This window comes from Equus przewalskii, chromosome 1 (assembly GCF_037783145.1).
Source record: "Equus przewalskii isolate Varuska chromosome 1, EquPr2, whole genome shotgun sequence".
Taxonomy (NCBI): Eukaryota; Metazoa; Chordata; class Mammalia; order Perissodactyla; family Equidae; genus Equus; species Equus przewalskii.
Window position 1 is genome coordinate 102,034,352 of NC_091831.1, and position 14,354 is coordinate 102,048,705.

The 14,354-nt window shown below is 38.6% G+C and overlaps 1 long non-coding RNA gene across 1 annotated transcript in view; it reads right to left on the reverse strand.

Moving 5' to 3' along the window:
* Nucleotides 1-248: 248 nt before the first annotated feature.
* Nucleotides 249-14,354, reverse strand: part of LOC139076450 (uncharacterized) — a 39,938-nt gene continuing 25,832 nt past the window's right edge. The window contains exon 4 of the long non-coding RNA XR_011528230.1: nt 249-3,464. This is a non-coding gene — a long non-coding RNA (uncharacterized lncRNA). The remainder of the gene's footprint in view (nt 3,465-14,354) is intronic.

The window sequence follows — 14,354 nt, forward strand, 5'->3', positions numbered from 1 at the left end:
AAGGGAAAATTCCAGATATATCTCAATTATTAATATTAATGAAATATTATTATGTAACATCCCATTAAATCAAGTATATCATCACACTAAAAGACAAAATAATCAAGAATGATTTATTCTATGAAAATAAGGATGGTTTAGCATAGAGCAATATACTGATATTCATAATGCCAATAGACCAAGGAAGAAAAAGCATGCGATTATTGCAACAGACTTTGAAAAGTCACATGGAAAATTCAACATATCTTTTTTTTTTTTTTTTTTGAGGAAGATTAGGCCTGAGCTAACATCTGCTGCCAATCCTCCTCTTTTTTCTGAGGAAGACTGGCCCTGAGCTAACATCTGTGCCCATCTTCCTCTACTTTGTATGTGGGAAGCCTGCCACAGCATGGCTTGACAAGCGGTCCATAGGTCCACACTCGGAATCCGAACTGGCAAGCCCCGGGCCACTGAAGAGGAACGTGCGAATTTAACTGCTGTGCCACTGGGCCAGCCCTCTTTTTTTTTTTAATGCAAGTTATTTTTATTATATTTTGAAGCTTCTTTCCCTTTCTGGTTTTCTGTCAAATGATAGCAAAACTCACATTTATTGGTACATTTGAGCTGTAGCCTTTAAGTTCAAGTAAAAGATTAGAATGTCCCCATGTCACTACTATTAATTTAAATCTTTTTGAAAGTTTTCACCAATTCCACATTATTTTAAAAGGAAGCAATAAAATTATTTAAAGACAATGTGAACAACCACCAAGAACCTGAAAAAAAATCAAACGATTATTCCTATACGTAATAATAGAATTGCATCAACAAAATAACTGTGGCATACATAATCAATGTTCATAAATACAGTAGTCCTCCCTTATCTGTGGTTTCACTTTTTGCAGTTTCAGCTACCTGCAGCCAACCGCAGTCCAAAAATATTAAATGGAAAATTCAAGAAATAAACAATTTGTAAGTTTTAATTGCATGCCATTCTGAGTAACATGATGAAATCTCGTGTCATCCCTCTCCGTCCCACCTGAGAGGTGAGTCATCCCTTTGTCCAGTATATCCACCCTGTGTCTGCTACCCACCCTTTAGTCACTTCCTGGCCATCTTGGTCATCAGATCCACTGTCAAGGTATCTATCGTAGTGCTTGTGTTCAAGTAAACCTTATTTTACTTAATAATGGCCTCAAAGCACAAGAGTAGTGATGCTGGCGATTCAGATATGCAGAAGAGAAACTGTAAAGTGCTTCTTTTAAGTGAAAAGGTAAAAGTTCTTGATATCATAAAGAAAGAAAAAAAATCATATGCTGAGATCACTAAGATCTATGGTAACTTTTACTATAGCGTATTCTTAAATTGTTCTATCTTATTATTAGTTACAGTTGTTAATCTCTTACTAGGCCTAATTTATAAATTGAACTTTATCATAGGTATGTATATATAGGAAAAAACATAGAGTTCAGTACTATCTGTGGTTTTAGTCATCCACTGGGGGTCTTGGAATCTGTCCCCTGCAGATGAGGGGGGACTGTATATTCCCATTTTCCTCTGCTTCTGAGTGCCTGGCTTCCCATCTCCCTTAAAGGTAGCTGTGGTCACGTGACTAGTGCTGGCTAATGAAATGTGAACAGAAGTGACCCATGTCCATTTTAGGCCAAAGCATTTACTTGCCAATGCTCCATTCTCCAATCCTCCCTGCCCTGTGAAGGCAATTGTGAAAGCATTTTTTGATATAAAGGTCCCTCAAGGTAAATTCAATCTGGGTCACTGAGTCAACACATGAAGAGTAACTTCCCTGGAGAATTGCCCAGACCTGCAGAGGTCTTCGCATGATGAAAAATAGATGTTTATTCCAGTGAACTAAGATTTGGGAGCAGTTACTGAAAGATAACTTAATCTGTCCTAGATAATGCAATAAATATTCAAAAATGAACAACTTTCCTACATAATAGTTAGACAATAGTGTGTAAATACACTTATACCATACAGTGGGGCAAGCTGTTGCATTATAATAAATATTAAAATAAATATTTAACCACTAAAAAATATTCATGACTACATTAAAAAACATAAAACTGTGTCTAAAATATAGAAGTTTAATAAATGGAAAGTCATATCATATGACTGGAAAGGAAGACAGTACTGCAAATCTGTCTAGTTTCTCTCAAATTTATTGGTAAATTTAAGAATTTCTAATTAAAATTTCAAAGTAAATTTTTTCTAAACTTAAAAAAATTATTACAATGTACATATGAAGGAATAAACAGTTGAAAATAACTGAGAAATTTTTTTAAATGATGATAAGGATTTGTGCTGTTAGATACTTGGAGAAAATATTTGCCATGCATATATATAATAAAGAACATATATCCAAAATTTCTATTTAAAAAACTCTTATGACAACGAAAAGACAACCCAATTTAAAAATGGACAATGATTTGAACAAATACTTCAGAAAAGCACAAGGATAATAAGCACATGAAAAGACATTCAACATCAGTTGTCATCCAGCAAATGCAAATTAAAATGACAGTGAGATACCACTACTCACATACTAGAATAGTTAAAATTTTAGAAGACTGACAATAGCAAGTGTTTGCAAGAATGTGGAACAACTGGAACTGGTGTGTAAAACTGTAATAACACTTTGGAAAAGAGATGGTGGTTTTCTATAAAGTTAAGTACTTACCATGTGACCCTGCAATTCCACTCCCAGATGTTTACCCAAGAGAAAGGAAAACATTGCACACAAAGACTTGTAGAGGAAAGTTCATGGCAGCTCTATTTGTGATAGCTAGAAACAACCCAAATATCCGTCAACAGATGAATGGATACACAGATTGTACTGTAACCAGACAATGAAATACTGTTAGTAACAAAAAGGAATGGAATATGGACAAATGCAACAACAAGGACGAATCTCAAAAACATTATGCTGAGACAAAGATGTCAGACACAAAAGAACACATGCCATGTCATATCACTTACAGAAAATTCTAGGAATATGTGAGAGAAATTTGGGGAGGTGATCGACATAATATACATCTTGATTGTTTACATTGAACACAATGCATCAAACTGGACACTTAAAATGAACACGTTTTTATACATAAATTGTACAAATATAAAGCTGACTTTTAAAAAATGAAATAGTCTACCAAGATGATCTCAGCTTTCTCAACCCTAACATTCTGTCGTATATGTTCAATAGTTTAGGATAAATAAAGTAAGTTTTAAAAGTGCTCTCTCTCTCAGAAGGATTCCCTCTACTTCCTCCAATTTTAGAAGGAACAACGTCTTGAGTTAAATGAACAAATCTCCAGTGGTGGAGCTTATAAGACTAGGAGAGCAGAAATGCTGTCTTTCCTGGGCTGCTAACATCCCACCATATAGGGAAGCACTCACTGTGCCAGCACAGGGAGAGAACAGCTCCTGCTCTTCAGTTCACTCTGTGATCTCTCTTTAGACTCAACTTCCTCCTGTTGAATTAAAGGAACAAGCAAATCATTCTCATTTTGTAGCATTAGCAGAGAAACACTCTGCTTTCTCTGTCCGACTGAGCTACTTTCAGACTTAAATCGATACTTAAAAACTTCTAATTGAAATAAAAGTCAATGCATGTGACAGAGAAAGAAAAATCAGAATCAGATACTAAAAGAAAGTAAAGAAGGGAGGGAGGGAGGAAGGAAAGAAGGAAGGAACGAAGAACTGGTGGACTAGGGCAGCATTTGATAAATCAGAAAAAGATAAGGCAGATAAAACAGGACAGCCTTTGACTAGAACAATTCTGTTTGACTAGCTTAAGGCTACTATTTGCTATCATTGTTTATCTGGGAAATTTTATGATGACATCAGTCAGAGGCCAGTGAGAGGACTCAATTCTTCTTTGGAGATGCAAAATTGCCAACTATTTTCCTTAATATTTAAAAAGACAGCATTAGAGAGCAGGAAGCTCAGAACCTGAAGCCAGATAATTTCGTTTTCTTAACCCCTTCCAACTTGAATTTTTATATCTTCACACAATTTGATAGGGCACCATGTACAGGAAAGTAGGTTTTAATTTAGAAAATTCAAACATTTTACATATTATTTATTAGCAATAGTCAAGGTCAGTGGTGCCTACAAGTCATGCACAGGTCACTCCACACTTGCTCTTTGTGCAGACTAGAGACTAATGGGAACTGTTCTCCTAGACTCGGGAAATATTCTACTAACACCACTAGAAAGTCCAAAGAGGCCATAAGGAACAAGTTAAAGGGGGATATTGGGGTAAATGCTCTTGACAGACAGATCAGAATTAAGTTTCTTGTAATAGCCAAGTACCATTTCTGACGGCATTGCTAGCTAGATTCCTGTGTCCATCACACCTCAGCTCTGGCTGAGGTCTGCAGCATCATAAAGCAAACCTGTGGACATGTCTTGAGGCAATTAAAAGATCAAACACACAGGAGAGGTGAGGGGCTGGGGCCGGGTTTGCAATTGAAACATGGGCCGTAAAGTTCTGGAAATGAAGCTTTCTCGGCTATCAAGCCAATGATTGCCACATGCCAAAACATAAACCAGATTGCATAATGAGTAGGTTTTTCATAATTTCCTCAAATTAGGTTTTTATTAATGCCTGTCAACAGCAAATGATAGGCATGTGTTGCATTAGCAGCTGCCATTGACCATGTCAGCTCTGATATCACAGCTAATCTAAAGCTTACAGTAAGCCAAGGACCCACAGGTTCTATTTGAATGAAACTTTAAGTAGTTTGTAATTTAAAAAAAAAAGTGAACATTTCACTGCTAATGGTGAATAACTGTTGTTGAATGTGGTTTTAAATACATTAAACTGATTTTCGTCCTCAAATGAATGTCCTCTCTTTTCTGCATTGTTTGCAGACAACTTGATTTAGTGCAGGGCCCCTGGCATCTTTCTGGGATATTTTAAGTGTTCTGGTCTATTTAAGTTCCACCCTCCTTTAGCTTCTCACACTTAATCATGAAAGACTTGTTGCCTCCAAAGGGGGATACTGATGACGTGGTTGATTCCAGAGAGGCAATCTCATGGTGGGCTTCCAGGGGAAGAGTTAGAATGCGACCATTTTTAAACAAGGTATTAGTTAGACAGTAAATGAGCTTAGCTGATGATTTTCACCTTAATGGAAAACACAGTCAAATAGAGACAAAGATACTATTTTACCGAAAGCTACAACATTTTCTTAATTCATAGCATAAATTTAAAGCCCGTAATGATTAGAAACATTTTCAATAGGGAAAATAGTTTCATGCAAAGGATTATAAAACCTAGACACTTGTGAAGAGATGAGGGCTGCGAGGAGGCCCCAGCTCCAGGTGAAAGAATCCTGCCCACAGGAGTGGGATCAGAAGGCCGGATAATGGAAGAAGAATTTACTTCAGAAAAAGGAAGGTGAATTTAATACAATGTACCCCTAGGTAAATTACTAAATGTTCCCTATGATGGTGGTAACAGAACTTTTAGATGATTATTTGAAAGAATGATGTCTTAGTCAGCTCAGGTTATTATAACAAAATATGGTGGACTGGGTAGCTTAAACAACAGACACTTATTTCTCACAGTTCTGTAGGCTGTGGAGTCCAAGATCAAGATGCCAGCCCATTTTGTTCCTGGTGAGAGCTCACGTCCTGGCTTGCAGATGCTGTCCTCACATGGCAGAGAGGGGGAGCTCTGGAGTCTCTTCCTCTTCTTATAAAGGTGCTAGTCCCATCATGGGGGCTCCACCCACCCTCATGACCTCATCTGAACCTAGTTATCCACCAAAGGCCCCACCTCCTAATACCATAACACTGGGGATTAGGGCTTCAAAACATGAATTTTGGAGGGACACAAACATGCAGTTCATAACAAATTATTCAAGTGGAGAAGTTGGAAATAGAAAAAGGTAGCTGGGAAATAAATGTAATAATGCAGAGGAGGAGTGAAAAAGAACAGATTAGAGACCTGGTGTGGAAGTGGGGGAGAAAAGATAAATCTATGTGACATTGTAAAGGAATTATGATATAATGACTAATAACAGGGAAGTATAGATTGAGATGAGTTACAAATATCTAAGACATTGAACCTGAGAACTGAGGTATTTCTTGCTGATTTTCTTTTCCTTTTTGTAGAAATGGGAAACGTAGATAGAATTGCCTGGTTGAGGATACATGGATGGTAAATGCCACTCTTGGTGGAATATTTTAAGCCAAGAACATGGGTGAGAGGGCCCATATTGTAACGTACACATTAGGATGCATGCCCACTCAGGAATCCCTCATCCTACGAGGAAGGTCCCCCCTACAGGTGTGTTTGTGATGTACATAGTGCCATTCCATTGGCCACAGTTGATTGAGTCATCTAAGGGTTCAGATCTGGGATCCAGCAATTCAAGTTAATCTCTGTGGGTACCTTGAACTGAGGGTAGATAAACCCAAAAGTTTTAAAAGACACCCAGAAACAGAGAAAGCTTGTCACCAGAGAGAAGGATACACAGAGACATGAAAATGAAATCGATGCTCAGAGGTAGTCCTCAGTGGTGAGCACTTGCATGAGCCAGTGAGAGAGAGAAACTGAGGATGAAGTCACCTTGCATTCTATCCTCTTTCCTAACCCCTGGATCAGTGCCTTTTCCCAAGATTTACCATCCCTCTCCACCCTTTTTCTCCTTCTCTTTTCCTTCTTCTTCCTTTCTGTTGAGATAACTCCAGTTTGTTTCTATTCCTGGCAAGAAGAGAGACAAGGCTGTGGATTAACCACGATTCGAGAAGTCACTAGCTTATTAGCAAAAGGTAAGGAGGTGAATAATTCCAGGAAGAGAACAGAAGGGCACACAGAAGAACAAATAAGTAGTCAGTGAACAAATATTCGTTTATAGAGAAAATGAGATCAACTAAGAAGCAAGAGACCCAGCAGAAGTTGTGTTTTAGGAAGCCAAGACAGTAGCAACTATGGCAATGAGGCTAGGGCAGATTCCAATGAGAAAAGTTGGTAACTAAAGTAAACTTGAATGTTATCAAATATTCACTTTTTTCTTTTTGGTGCTAATATAGCACTTGCATAGGACTTGAAGGGTGGATTTTTTCCCCAAGTCGTACAGAATTCCAAATGTTGACCTAAATCCTCACTTCTCAATCAAAACAGAATCCTCAAAAGGCTTTGCTGGCTTAGCAGGCAGATTCCATCTCTTTCTTGCCAATATCTCTATGTCCCATTGTTATTCAGGGAATCATTTCTGGTGGTCCTTATTTCCCTCTGTCCTCCATTGCATTCCACGTTGATCATTGTCACAACTTTATTAGCAATTCTTCAGGCAGATTAAGGTAGAAATGAGAAATCAATCAATCAGATCCTTCAAAACTTTTGGTGGGAAAATATGTTGAAATGATTGGCTAACGAAGGTATTTATTCACTCTTTCCCTGTTTTCTAGTATGTACAAAATGACTTCAATTCAATGTCAAATTTAATTTTTGCACATTGAATGAAGCTGGCATATTTTCAACTACCCATTATTCAAGTAAGCACTGGAAAGCAGGAAAAAATGCAAAACTCTCTGAAGGCAGGATTGGGTCATCTTGTTAGATCCAGTATATTGATCATTTGAGTGTTTAATAAGTAGTTGCTAAAAGGAAAAGGAAATCTTTACATTGCTCACTTCACCAAACTGCCACCACAGGCTATCTTCCCACGAAGTTTCAAATATTTTAAATTGCTAACATTTCCAAAGTTGGATGACTCAGGTTAGATTTCAAGCCCTGTAAGCAAACATAACATGTGTCATCCAAATTAATTCCTCCGTATTTTTAAAAATGTTTGCAGGAAATCTAGTAAGTTTTTGGGACGTTAATATAACAGTGAATAGCTTTGTGCCCAGAACCACAGCTCTTTTAAGTGATGAAAGTAATCCAATTTGCTAACAAGTAAGTAAATTGGGAAGAGGGAAGGAGAGAAGCTTTGTCCATCCGTGAGAAAAGCTGATGGCATTTCCACCACCTCATGCCACCTTCCAAATGAGACCTGGGATGCACTCCTCTGTAACAAATCCATCTCAGAGAATCATAGAATTTTAGAGGTGACAGAGATTTTAGGGTTAATCTCAACATCCTCTTTGATGAATCAAATTCCCCTCAAACTCTTGTGTCCTGAACCTAATTCACTATCATCCTCCACAAATCTGGTCCTTTTCCAGTGTTCCCAGTCTATGAACATCACCATCCATTTGGTCATTCCACTCGGAAACCAAAGGCCCATTCTTGAGGATATATTCTCCTTCAATTTTGAGCCCAACCCATCACCAATGCTGTCAATAGTGTCTCTTAAATATCTCCTCATTCTATCCATCTAGTGCAGGCAACCATCATCTCTTGACTGGTCTACTACAATAGCTGCCCCCTGCTTGATCTGTTTCCACCCTTAGTCTTTTCCTCCAAGTTCTCCACAAATCTTTTTCCAACTCAAATCTGACCATGCCCTATGCTCTTACCAAGTATCTACCTCTGCAACTTCATCTCACTGCCCTCGCTCCCTTGTTGTCCCTCTTTCCATCCCATGCACTTCCTTCCTTCCTCCACTGCACCTTCTGTTTGTTCTATCTGTGTATTGATTCATCACATCTCAGCTCAAGACTTACTTCCTCTCTGAATAGGCCAAGTCCCCCTCCATGCGCTCAGATTGCCTTTATTTCTGGCTGTTCCATTTTGCTGCATCCATGTAATTATTTGGTGAATGACTTTCTTTCCCAATTGAGACTAAGCCCTATGAAGGATATGTGCCACTCCTCCTTGCTCACTTTTGAACCTCAGAATCTACAAGAGCTCATGCTATGTAGTAGATGTTCAATACATATGAATTGAAAAAACCCTCCCTCTCAATTTTATAGATCATGAAATCGAGTCCCTTTGAGGGTAAGTAAATCTTTCAAGGAACATAGCTGGTGAGCGGCAGAATTGGAACTTAAACCCACACCTCCTCACTCAAGGTTCAGTGTTCCTTTTCCTTTGTGCCCCATCCCCTCCTGCTGACACCCACACTTCTGCTCTACCCCATTCTTCTTCTTGTACCTCATCACCCACTGACACATGCATACACTAGTTATATTTAGAAGGCACAGTGCAGCCAGTTCTTCAAAGAGCGAAGATGGCAAAGACCAAAGGACTCTGTCCTCAAAGTCACAAGTATAATAAACAATCCCAGCTTCAAAAATGAATCCTCAATAACCCCGTCGGTCCAGGCCTTCCTTCGTCTTGGCAGGAGGGGGATTTACCAACCTGTCACTATCCAATCAATTCTTGGCTTCAGCAGGGAGGGAGATGATAAGTGTGTCTTTCTAACACACAATGGAAATTGAAATTAATCTAATTAGTTTGAAGGAGCACTTCAATGCCAGAGTGATGGGCACTAGATGCAGAGAAGAAAGACAGAACTACAGATGAAAACTGATGGTTATTTTCAGTCTACTTTTAAGTTGGAGGTAATTTTCAGAGATTAGTTTTATCCTTAAAATTCCATCCACCGATGAGACCCAACTGCTTCACTCTTTAAGTACTTCCAGACACACACACACACACACACACACAATTCATAACAGGTAGATAAAAGGTTACAAAGGTTGCAAAGAAATCAAGTCTAGTTTCTGGTTTTGGTGATTGTGCAAATTATGATTATTTTCGGTGTAAATATGTAACCAGGATGACCAAGATCCATTTGCATGGTGGCTTGTGATGAATACTTGGCTTACACAAATACTATTTCTGTCAAAAGGCTAACACCTAGATCTGCCTTATGATCGCCCTTCAGTGTTTTAAAAAGATCATAAACATTTGGCCTCTGTTTCTAATTAATACGGCACTTTCAAATATTTCAGAAGGAAACGGCTGCGACATTATTAAGAAATAGTGACTGTGTTTCAAAAACCGAAGGGAAACTCAAGAGAGAATACATTGGCAGCTGTTTAATAATAGTTTGTATAATAAAATATTCATATCATCATATATTTCCCATCATAGAGGATGGATCTTAAAGTCATTTTAATATTTTTCCTACTAAAATAAAATTTTAATTAAGGCTAAAGATATATTGCCTAAGGAAAGCTAAACTGTTTAAAATTATTAACTGCTTGAATACTTGTTGCTATACTACAAGCTGCATAAAAGAAAAGAAATTAAGTACTCGAGGGATTAACGCAATTTTGAAAGCTGTAGCCCCTCCTCCCTTCTCCTTTTAGATACGCCTAACTGAGCCATAACTATTTTTCTCCACTCAGCCAGACTCCAGCTTTGTGGCTTTTTTAATAACCTGGCTTTTCAAGGCCCTGCTCCTGAGAGCCTTTTCATTTCTGCCGCACTACCTACAAGCAAATTTCTTCCAGTTGCTCAACAGTCGAATGCCTCCCTTTCTTCGTTGCTGAAGCATTTCATTGCAGTTTCATTGACGGGGTGGTGTTCTGTTACAGTGGAATCAATAGCCCAGCGCTTCCCAGCACACCCATTAGCTTGTCAGTCAGGGCCTGGGGGAGGTAGTGTAAATCCTAGAATACCAGGGGCCAGGAGTTTGCAAACGGAGGAATGCAAGCAGCCCCCGTGGTTGTCTACCACCTGTTGCTCTGCAACATGTGCAAAGTGAATTAACTTTTTTGCTGCAACATGCCTTAAAGGTCAACTGCAATGGAAGCCTTAAGCTTTTGGAATATTTTAACTCATTACAAAAAATCCGCCTCTCCTGATTTGTTACTGGTTCTGTGACAAAAAGGGAATTTATCCTTTGAGAAGCTAAGTTGGACAAACAGGTTGGCCATGGGGGGTGGGGCGTAGTCAGGAAGGGCATTTGGGAGGGAGATGGGATTCTTGTTTTATTTTTCGGAGTAAATGGTCTGCCTGCTTCTTGATTACACATTAATGGAAAACAGCTTCCACAGTTAATGTGAGCGTGCTGTGGGTTTCCGTGTAGGGTATGTGTGTGTGTTTCTTTCTCAAACTCTTAAGAGGACTCTGATCACTGAGGAGTCATAAGGTTGTGTTTTCTTCATCCACAAGTTGGAAACTCAAGATAAGGAAAGGGTAAAGAAGGGAATACGAAACAATGATGCACAACTTCTTGGCCCACACACCAAACAGGAGAGTGAGTATTAGAACAAATAAGGGATTAGATAATTATTGTCTATTAAGACGTGATTACAAAGTGATGTGACTTTAATATCTATATGTAAAAAAAGGCTTCAAATGCCACTGTGGAAAGCTGTGAAATCAACCACTTAAAGTGTCAATGATGTCCTCCAGTCAACCTCAGGAAATCTTTTTACAGATATTTATTATCCAAAGCCACGTCACCCCAGACCACAAAAGGAAATTCTGTGCTTAGTACATAAAGGCACTACGGTTGGAGAACGGCTTGCTTTTAGCGCTTGGCATTTTCTCACAAAACCTCCATAAACTCACCACAAACCACAATGTAAACCGGCGTGCTTCAGATATGACTTGTTAACCTAATTCCACCAAATTAATTCACCCATTTTAAAAGGGATTTCTGACTAATGATGCAAACAAAAGCTCCAAAGCCATGTGAACACCCATTTGAATTCAAAGGTTGGCAGGGAAAATATTAATCTTTGAAAACAGCACACAGAAGGAAAACACTGAATCCTACAGTGCCAAATGTAATCTTTTTAAAAGTTTAACATAATTTGATCTGAGAAATAAATGTGTCCATTTCAGAATAGAGAACGTATGTGGCACCCTGAGTTTGTTTCTCTAAAGGGAAAAAAGGCTGTAGATTCTATTTTAAATTGCTGGGTTGCTGTCTTTCTGCTATTCTATCCATATGGCTGCTAGACAAATATTACAGAGAAGTTTAATTCTTATTGACTTTTAAAAATGTGGGCATTTAATTTTGTTCCCTCCCTCTTTGGTTTGGTCAGAATGTTTCATTTCATGGGCATTTACTGCCCACCAACAGCAGACCCACCACTGTGGCTGGCAATGTGGTGTGTAAGGACACAGACACGACCCAAAGAAAATCAAGCGCCTGGTCTCTAGACTCCAATATTCTAAATTCAGCAACACACCAAGTCAGGTATAGTTTCGGGACAGAAACTCGTTCTCAGGAGGTAGTAAACACAGAAATTCCACTCGGCCTAACTTTCGGTGGCATTTTTCAAAACTCTGTTACCCTCCTTCTTCTCTACGAGCAATACTTCTAACTTTGCACATGTTTTCAGAAAAAGGTTTGGTGACAGAAAATCAAACACAGCTTTGCACTTCGACAAATGACAACCGCTGGGGAACTGGGCATCATTTCTCCTGCAAGTGTTCGACTGCTGTTAGTGACTGCTTTTTCTCAAATCCCACCGCTACCTTTAGCAAATGAATTCAGAAGCCGCACCACTTAAAACTTGTGCCATAAAAGAAAAATTAGAAATACACGAAGAAGAGTGATTCGCAGTTCTATTGTGATTCCTTCTGTGAGAATTATCCCTAGCAGTTTCCCAGATCCACCCACAGGACTCTGGTTCCAAAGTGGATAAGTGAAGTACATTGTGTAGACAGATACACATACAGACTTTAAAGTGCAATCATGTTTAACATAAACAGAGAACAATATTTGAAATTTCTTTATCAACATTCTGTTTAAATTTCTATTTTCAATTGAAAGTATCTGGCTGTGGAAATTGCAGTCTGCTTAGTCCTTTAGAGTCACTACTGCTCTACGTGAGTATGAATTTGTTTTATTTCACGAGTATGTGTGAATAGCAGTTCTTGACGTCTCCCAACAGGAGCCTACAGTCAACCCTTACAGAGTAAGAATCCTCTGAAGTCATAGCATAAATGATTATACTTCACTGCAACGTTTGAGGCAATGTTTTAACTGCTCCCTGCTGCCTGGCGTCTGCTTATTATGCATCTTAGCCAAAGATTGCTCCAGTTACTGCAGTCACCACCTAGGCTCCTGGTGGCCCTTCCTGCAGCGGCCCAAACCCAAAAGTATGCTTCTTTGCAGACAGTAACACTTCTCTTGTGAACGGCCCAATGGACCCTCCAAGATCAAATCACTTCACAATAAGCACTGAAGGAAGAAGTTCTAATGATGCTGCTATCAACTAAACTTCTGACATTACTTGAAAAAACAAGGCAAGGATGCACCAGATGGTTACGCAGGGACTTTCCTTCCCAAGTCCTGATAAGCCTGGTTAAATTGCCTATTTTGCTTAGTTTGAAGAATATTAAATTTGAAACTTGAATTATTTTACCCATCTTTCAGAGCATATTAACATTGCACAATGGAATAATGTTGATTGTTTCTCTGAACTTGGGCCCAATTGGCCATTTTAAACAGGAGCAGCTAGCAACAGATGCATCTGGAGCATACATACATTCTCCTTTTCTTGCTCATTTCCATGACTCCATCATTGCATAAGAAATTCAAGCAATGGAGTGATTCGATTCCATCATCCTTTCTGGAGGGGATTAAAATCCAGTGTTTAACTACTATGGGAAACCTGGCACAGCAGGGACACCCAGAGTGTTGATTACGTTATAGTTTTATTTTACTGTATTATAGTCTCAAAAGGGGTTCACATAAATTATAGCTACAAACACCAAAATAACCTAACGATTAGAGTAATTAGGCAAAGAGACCAAGTGAAGAAGTCAAGAGGGAAGTTAGGGAGGTAAATGAATTCAGGCACCAAGTGGAGGGTCCAGCTTGGAGTTCAGTCCCAAGAGACTACAGAGCTGTCTCAATTGCCACCCTCAAAAGTCTGAGGGGACATTGGCTGTATTCTCAAACAAGGAATAAAGAAATAATTATTTGGGAAGTTGTAGCAGACACCTGCGTTGAAAATTTATTTTGCCACCCAGATCCATATGGAAAGAAAGTGGGCAGTACATTTCTTTCTTCTTCAGAAATTGTTATACAAAAACATGCTAATTAGATCTGATTAAATACAAATTATATTTATCTAATCATCTGAATGACTTAAGGCTGAAATTATTTTAATTTCATAGTATAATTGGCTGTATATTAAGCATTGCGAATGTGAATTTCTCATCATTCTTCTTTTCAGTCACCAATTTTCAGCGCATTTGCTTTATACTATAGTTTTTCAGGAAGCGGATATAAATGTATTTAAATTATAATTGGACAAGTTCTGTTCAGTCAGGTAAAGGCTCTTAATTCTTGGACTATCTTCTCTGAATCCTTCCAACAGACAACCCATGCCCCATTTCTACCTCCATGTGTAAATCAGAACTTGCTTCTCATTTTCTTATTTTGTTTAATCATCTGTCATCTGGTAGAAAGAAGAGGCAGCAAGAGGGACTAGAAAGGTAAATGGGAAGGATGCAACGAGGAATGAAGTTTGTCAAAAGAGTCCAG